Source organism: Camellia sinensis, chromosome 14 (genome assembly GCF_055761805.1).
Source record: "Camellia sinensis isolate YWXY chromosome 14, ASM5576180v1, whole genome shotgun sequence".
Taxonomy (NCBI): Eukaryota; Viridiplantae; Streptophyta; class Magnoliopsida; order Ericales; family Theaceae; genus Camellia; species Camellia sinensis.
In genome coordinates, this window is record NC_138974.1 from 139,528,685 (window position 1) to 139,537,570 (window position 8,886).

Here is an 8,886-nt window from a genome sequence, read left to right on the forward strand (position 1 = left end):
AAAACACTTTTCCTATAAGTATAAAGATGGTCCTCCAACTTAGATAGATTAGATAGAAATATTTTTGAGATGGAAAATTTGTGATTTTCTTTAGATAAAGGTGAAGTAGATTTTTATACCAAAGAAAATTTTCTATCTTCTTTGTACTAGCCCCTTATTTGGTTCTTGTTAGAGAGAGTGCTGTCATTGTCAAGTTCACTGGAGCTATTCAGAAGGTGCTTCTGCATTAGCTGGTTTCGACCGTCGTATCCTAGGAGACAGATGCTGGCGTACCTCTAGCACCCATTGAGAGGCGGTAAATCTATTTTAAGGAAACTGTGGTATCACACAAGTTTCAGTTTGCATCTCTTATCTTTTGTTCATCAAACTTTTAGATTTGAACTATTTCTTGCATATTATTTTATATGTTAATGGAATTCATCTTGTTATATGTTCCACGATGTAATTTAGTTTATTTATGTATTTTTAGTTGTGTAGTTTATTCTGTATTTCATTCTTTAATAATAAATAAAAAAATTATTTTGTTATTTCTATTTATTTTATTTTATTATATATATATTTCTTATATTATTATGAAAAAATACCAACAATCTTAAAACAGATTCTTATAAATAGGTTTTAATAAAACAATTTAGTTTTGTTCTAGTGACTTTTGGAACTAAAATTAATTTAATTGCCTAGAGTTATTGGATTGTTATGAATTGTTCATTTCTAGTAATTTATTCATACAATTTATTTGATGTTAATTAGTTATTATTGCATGAGTAATTTGGTTGTTAGTGCATAAGTTACTAAGAATTGATAAGGGAAAATAAGAATTTTATTTCTTAAAATTCTTACTAATTTATATGATTTGTTTGTTATTTATTTTCTTTTGTAATTAACTTTTTCTACAGATTTACCTAAACGCGAAAGGAGGATATATAATACACACAAACAAAACAAATTGAAATTAGTAAAATGAACTACTAATTTTTTATTTGAATAGGATTACCTTTGTGTGAATAAGGCAGAATATTGGACCTTCAAATTTTGGATATATTTGTGAATTTAGTTATTCACTTTATAGTTTAGTTTTATTTTAGATTTATTCCGTTTGTTGTTTTGAAAGTTTGTTAACCATTTTGATTTAATTAGATTAATTAAATTTTGGAAAAAACGAAGTGTTGGGTTTCATGTTTTTAGAATTTCAGGAAATTCGTCTAATCGAGAGATTTTTGACGGTATAAAATGTCTCCAAACAGGTTTGTTTTGGAAGAAAATTTAGTAAAACACTTTTGATTTTTCTAGTATTGTAGTCTTATTACTGTGTTTGCTTATGATGATGTTGCATTATCACATGGTGGTATAACTTGGTATTGTAATGGAATTAATCTTATTCATTCTATGTTTTTTTGTTGTTGTGTCAATTGTGAGTTCTTTCATGTTGTAGACACCCCATTTTGGACCACCCTTAAGACTTGGGCTCCATCGATTGATCACCTAATGATGAATTGTTACGTTTGTCAGATGCTCGATTTCCTCACCAGGAAACCTCGGTTTTGGGCCTCAAAAAACCTGCAAACCTTGCACCATTTATAGACCAAAACAACAGTTTTCCAAGCCTGACTAAGCTTGACCACCCAGGGGCCTGCAGGCCACTTGGTGGCCGACCGGCCACAAATGAGTGTACGGCTGTCCCCTTAGTGGCCGGTCGGCCACTTGTGTTAAGAAAACCAAATATTTTTGCCAGCTGTGCCAGTTGTCTCCACAGGTGCATGCACTGCACCAACTGTTTCTGTGTTAATATTTTCAAGAGCCTAATATATTTTTCTATATATGCTTGACCCCGTCTCATAAAATTAGGTTAGAAAATTTTGGTGAAGCCAAATTCTTAAAAAAAATCTCTCTTTTTTCCTTGCAACCTATACACATCTATACATACCTTACCTAGGCTCCTTAAACCAAGCTTCTTGAGGGTTCTTGGCTGAGGTTATTGAGCTTGAATATTAGCTATTGAGGTTGAGAAATTGGTGGTTTATAACTCAAAGGGTCACCCCTCTTGAAGAGGTATAACCTTTATTTCTTTACCATCTTTACTTGCTGTTTTTGGATTATTTTTCAACTACTTTTTATGTGCTGAAACTTGTGGTTAAAAGCTACCCAAGGTAGAGGGGTGGACCATCCTTCTTTGTACCTTATATTCTAAGCTTTTACCCTTGTGTTTCCCATCTCTTCATCAACTTTTTTTGAGTTTTTTACCACTAAATTTCAGAGGCTAAAAATGTTGTTTTGAAGTCCCCAAAATGGAAGGGTTAGCCTCCCCTCATTGTGCTTATTTACTAGCTTAATTTCCTCAATATTGTAGCTTACTTTTTCAAGCTTTTCCATATTATTTTTAGCACTGTTGTTAGCTATTTTAGGACTGTTTTAGGTTGTTCGTTTCATTTATGTTTTATATAGCATGCTTCTAGTATAATGGTCCTCATAGGCTTGGTGTTTTAGGCATTAGACACTAATATGTTTGAGCTGATGGCATTTATTTAGTGCTTTCCATACTTGGGTTCACTTCTAATCACCTCTGTAACCTCCCTCTTTCTTTGACTTTTTCTTTGCTTTGAAAGTTGTTTCAAATGAGTATTGTTTAAGCTTGAGATAGAGATCCTTGTGCCTAATGGTTTAATCTCTTTAGAGGTTCATTACCAAAGGCATGGCATTTCTCTCATGTCTAAAACAACCATTTGTTTGACACTTCTCTCTATTAGTGAACTTAACCTTCATTATTGGATTAAAAGGCTTAATGAATGGAAAGGTAATTAAAAGAGGTAATAAAATTGGATTAAGAGGTAACCAGCTAATAAAATGGTTTGGGGTTCAATCGGACGTTAATTGAACCCATTAAGTCTTGAGTCGTGTTATACCTGTTAGTGATGTAAACGGTTCAAGAGTCAATGTCAACCACTTCCCTTGATCAATATCATGATAGGGAGGAGCTTCATGAGTCTTTCCTTGTCATTTATCGAAATTGTATCCCTCGATTCATAAGCCATCATGCAATGAGTTTATATCGATTGACGGCTTGCGAATCGAGCCTACCTCTCATTTGACCTATTTGATGATAAGGAGAGGCAGGGTGGACAAATATCCCCTGAAAATACTTTGTTTGTTCTTTGTTTTGTGTCTGTTGCAGCAGGGCAACACCAAACATTAGTGGCCGGCCGGCCACCCTTATTGTACGGTCGACCACTTCTTCTGGCCGGCCGACCACCTTTTTTAGCCAGGCAGTGTTATTTTTCCTGCAGAACAGAGTAGAGGATGAGGTAAAACAGTGCATTTTTCTAACTGCAAAATAGAAGTATTTTGGTAGCCAAATAGAGAGCTTTTTCAAGTGGAAATCTCCGTGCATGCATAAGTCATTCCTGGCTTCTTGAGGCCCGTTAAAATTGTGTTCACTAGTAGTGTGTTGCAATTAATTAGCTAGTTAGAATAGCAACTTAATTTGTGTTGTAAATAGTTAGTTAATTCATAATGTAAAGTGATTAATTAGTTAGAGTAGTTAGTTCATTTTGCTTTGTAATTAATTCATTAGATTAATTAGATAGCTATTTATTTTTGTATTGTAATAATTAGCTAGTGTAGTTAATTTATTTCATTTGGTCTGTAATAGCTAGTTAATTCGTAGTAATTAGCTAGGACATTTATTCGGACTCTCCTGCGCGAGGGTAAATATGTAATAATGCGTGTATGTCTTCCAACCCCCGTTCTTTCTCCCTCTTATTTGCCCCCTTATAATGGATAACAGATAGCATCATGTTTCTTTTAGCATTTTCCATGATTTGCATCCATTTGCCTTGCATGCATAAGGTTCGGTTCATCATTCTAATGGTATTGTCATTTATTACTTCCTTGAATACGTGCTTTACCGCATGCTATCAAAATGATTTACATGATATATTAGACAACCGAACCTATTAGTTGCATTTTTGCATGTGTTGCATTAGCCATCTTGCATTGTTAGGATCATGCATTTTTCTAACTATTTTCTTTCTTTTGGCTCGCCTCGGATATTGAGGTAAGCATTTCATTGTTTTAGCATATTGTATGCATGTGATTGTTGCCATAGCTAGCATAATTACCATGAGGCTAAGTGCTTAAGTGATATACTTGTTTGAATGCCAGTAGATAAAGGCTAATTACTCAAATTGGGATGATTTGATGAATGTACATATGAGATCACTTTTTCAAGTGGTACATATTCAAAACCTCCTTTCAAACAAACAAAAAATCAAAGTGTTCCAACTTTTATAAATTAGTCTATACTTGTGTGCGACACATAGTAAGATTAGCCTAATAATCGGAACAAGAGCATATACTGTAAATAAGAATCACATCATGATTAGTAGAGGCCAATCTTTGATCGGGTGAGTGGGGTGCTCAATTCATGACCTTCCCCTCTCATACCTAAGTTCCCGAGTCGAGACACTTTGGTGATGACGGATAACTGGCCTTTGGCACGAGTCTCGGGTTTCCTAAATTTTCCAAAAAACGTTTAGGTGGCGACTCTGAAATCTGGCAAAACAGTCAATTTTTGGCATTTTGATTCAAAAACGATTTTCTAAAAGATTTCCCAGATTTGGACTCATTTGTGTTTATCTATTTCACATTGCACTTGTGAAATCAGATTCAGAACCATGGGAGTCCGAGCTGTAGGGCTATCGTATCCAAAAGGAGCACGAAAAGAAAGCTACAGTTTCTGGCGACTCTACTGGGGATTTAGAGAACTTGACTTAAAATTCATGATGCGAAATTTTATCTACATATATATGTTCTTTGCCTTTGCATTTGCATTGGCATTTGCATTTGCATTTGCATTGTTACTATAAGTCACTGTGTTTTCCATCTTCTATTCCTGGACGGTTTGCCGGAGGCTTGCCTAAAACGCTTGCCAAAAGGTTAACCGGTCGTGGGCTTTGCCATGTTGAAAACACAACCCTTGGATTTGGACTGCTGCTGTATTGCTTGATCCTCCTTTCACTTCTCAGTGATAGGTGTGAGAGGTATATTAGGTAGTCTTGTTGAGGTACTCTCTTTGACTATTTGGCTTAGCTGCATGTAGTAAGCCATAGTGACTGTTCCAAACTAGGACATGATGGTTAAGCACGTGCAGGATTGCGTGAAACCACTTGATTGAAGTAGTGAATCCTAATTCATGACAAAACTAGGACAGGGTAACCCTACCCCCTTATAGGGGTGTTTTGGCTCTCTCTTAAACTGGTATGTGTTTTATACAGGAATGTGAATATTAGTTACACAGTTGGTATCTGTTTCGGGGAAGAATTCAGTATGGAGTGCAGTTCTACAGCTTTGATCAGGTCTGTGTTGATAACATCTTAGATGAAGTGCTGTGCGGTTTCTAATTACTGCTCTTTTGCTAGGTAGTTTAAACCATAGCTTCAGAAGGTTCTGATATCCCCCAAGTACTCTGAAGCCGTGTCGGAAGACTTTGCAAGGTCGGAGATCTTGTTCGGGGACAGCCTGTGTTTACCTCATTATCACCGGTTACAAGGCAAAGAACGGTCAGGCAGAATTCACCAGTCCAGTCTTTACATCAATCACTTCTTAGCTCACCTGTGTTCAGTCTGGTTCAAGAATATGCATTTACTTCCAATCCAGCTCAAAGACAAACACCTATTCCAATAGCACACTATCTCTTGGTAAATATGGAGGACTTAATACTCCAACTGCAATAGACAATTGAGACATTACAGCAGGACGCGGCTTGTCAGGCCAAGGTTATAACTAGGCTACAACAACATCAACCATAGCCAACAACAGCCTCTTCATCACATATGCCCATCACTACTATCCCTGTGCCCAGTGTCAATGCTAATACTACCATTGCTCAAAATCCACAAACCCAGGGTAACCTGGTTTTCTTAGTCCCAACAGAACCCATCCCAGTACAAGCTTCCAAAGCCCTTATTTATCAAACTGAGGCACCGTTCGAATTCGAGGTTGATCCTACTGTGCTCAAAGTCAACAAATTAGAGAAGCTGTTCAAAAAAGTGCAAGGGGTCAATTCCATTCTAGACATAGAGGATGGATACACTGAATGTGCGGTTACATTACCAGAGCGGTTCAAGATGCCGCACATTGACCGCTTTGACGGTTCTGGGGACCCAATGGTTCACTTACTACTGTTTTCAGATATCTTACAGCCGATGGGCTTAACTAGACTGCAAAAGCTATCTCTCTTCGGTCGCACCATGTCGGGTATAGCGACCATCTGGTACGCCAAGTTAGAAGATTCCGTAAAACAGAATTGGGAGGAGTTAGCCGAGTCCTTTGTCACTCAGTACTCTTACAACACGCAAATTGAGGTCACAACTCGTGATCTCGAGATGAGGAGCCAAAGGAAGGTTTCTCCGAATTTGTGACAAGATGGAGGGCTAAAGCATCCATGATGACTGTTCGACCTTCAGAGAAAGATTAGATCAGAATGGTTGTTCGAAATCTACATGGGAAGTTGTTGCAGAAAATGATTTTTCTCCCCCTATTTACATTCAAAGAGCTTCACGAGATGGGGGTTCAAATCGAGGATGCTATGAAACAGGGGATTATTACTAATGATAAGGAATCGGCTAAGAGGCCGTTTGTTCGCAGTTCTAATGTTGCCAGTGATAGCACAGTTGTGAGGCCATCGGATGTAAGTGTTGTCACCACAACAAAAACTACCAACCCCTTCGCCAACATAGGCCCACAGACATCATCCAACCCTACCCTGACCTTAGGGTAGAACTTTTAACCAACTATACATGACCTTATCCAAAGTCATGCAGGTGCTAGTCAAGGGCACCTAAAACCCTTAGACCCTCGCCCATTTCTTGACCCTCTTCTACCCAAACATAACCCCACAAAGTACTGTGCTTTTCACTAGCAGCACGGTCATGACACCAACCAGTGCTTTTGCTTGCGTTATGAGATTTAGGATCTTATTGACAACAAGGTCATTGCTCCACCCCAAAAACCAAATGTAACCACAAATTCCTATAATCAAGTCCCTTCACCTTGAAACCTTAACCTTATCCATACACTGGCCACCTCTTATAACCCCAGCTTATATATGACCCCCCATCTACCAAAACCGACGCTGTTCATTCTTGAGGGCATAGACTTGTGTATGATGGACACGTCTAACTAACAACCTGAGCTTTCCAGATTGATGGTGACAACACCCGCAGTAGAAGAGAAGTTGACATCGGAGGGAGGTACTAGTTTACTATCAGAATGTCCCCGGGACTCATCTAAAAGTGAGTACGACCAGAGCTATTATGTTGTTCATACTACTCAAATTAGGCCTGAAGTGGTGCCACCAACGTCGTTTGGCATTAATGTGGTCAGGGAGGATGGCCCGAACCAAGGGTTGGATGACTTAGCAGATCTCGAAGAAGATCTAGACAACCTGCATTTCTTCAATAAGCATGATCAGGGAGATGTATAGATTGGGTAGTTCGACTTGAATGGATCGACTGATACTACCAGATGGCTGAGCAATGAGCCAGATAAGGAAAAAGAAACTAGGATGCTAGAGGGAAAGGAAACAGAGGTAGCTACAGTGTCTGGAAATACTGATGAGAAAGGAAAACTGCCAGAGGGTGCATGTGCGGGATGCCCAACCCAAGAAGTGGGTGTTGTAAACACTGTAGATACTGAACAGGAAACTGCAGAGACAGTTTGAAATAGAAAGAATTGAAGACAGTCAGAAAACTGCAATTGTGTGTCACCTGGAGAGGGACACTTGCACTGTAAAAATGATTCAAGTAGAGCTGGACAACGGTTTGTCGACGGTTGATGATGAGTGGTGGGATGACAATGATTTGCATCTGGCCCATACTGATGAAGGCTGGGGAAACTACATCCTGGATGATATATGGTATGCTGAGGAGATAGACCATCTTTCCCAAAGTGGATGGTACTTTAAGCCGCCACACTTGGATCAAGCAGAGTCCTCAAGAAAAGACAAGGAAATTGAGAAACAGAATGAGAAGCAATTAGAAGAGGAGTTAGTTCTAAAGCAGCTCAAGAAAATCTAAGTTGATATCTCTATATGGGGGCTCCTTATGGCCTCACGGGTGCATTGTATAGCGATCCTAGATTTTAACCCTGCTTTTATGATGTTCCGGACTCGGGTCATGTTAACGTTGTTCTTTATGCCTTTTCCTCCTCTCACTCTTTGAATTTGAGTTTTGGAATGTCTTGGGCGTCTTTAGAACAGGTTGTTTGCTCGTTGGTCTAAAACCTTGTTGCCCAGAATTTTGGTCTTTCGCTCGAGCAGGGTTTGTAAACATTTAGTACTTTGTGCGTTTGCAAAAATGTTGGGGAAGTGTTTTTTACACTCGAGCGGCGTTTCTTATGCTCGAGTGGGTCTACGCTCGAGCAGCCTTTCTTACGCTCGAGCGACTGTCTAAAGTCTGTAAAAATACTGGAAGTGTGTATTCTACGCTCGAGCGGGTAGTGCCTTGTTGTTGTGTCTTGGCGCTCGATCGGCCTTTCTTGCGCTCGAGCGGGACAAATTTATGTGTTTGACGCTCGAGCGTCAAACTCTCTGCTCGAGTAGGCTGCGCGTATATTAGATCGCGAAAAGCACTTTTTACATTACTTTTTCATATATTTTCAGCCAAAATCCTAGAGTTGAGAGCCTCTCTCTCTAAAATACTCTCTCTCTAGATTTCCACCTAGATCTAGTGGTTTTTCAACCCTTGTGCCTTTATTAAAAAGGTAGAACTCCTCAAGCTCTTCACTTTGATCTGAGTAGAAGTTGGTTTCGTCACTTTTGAAGTTCCATCCTTGCTTGGCTTGCCTTCTATCTTTGAGGTAGGGATTTTCTACACCTTGTTATGGTTTTTA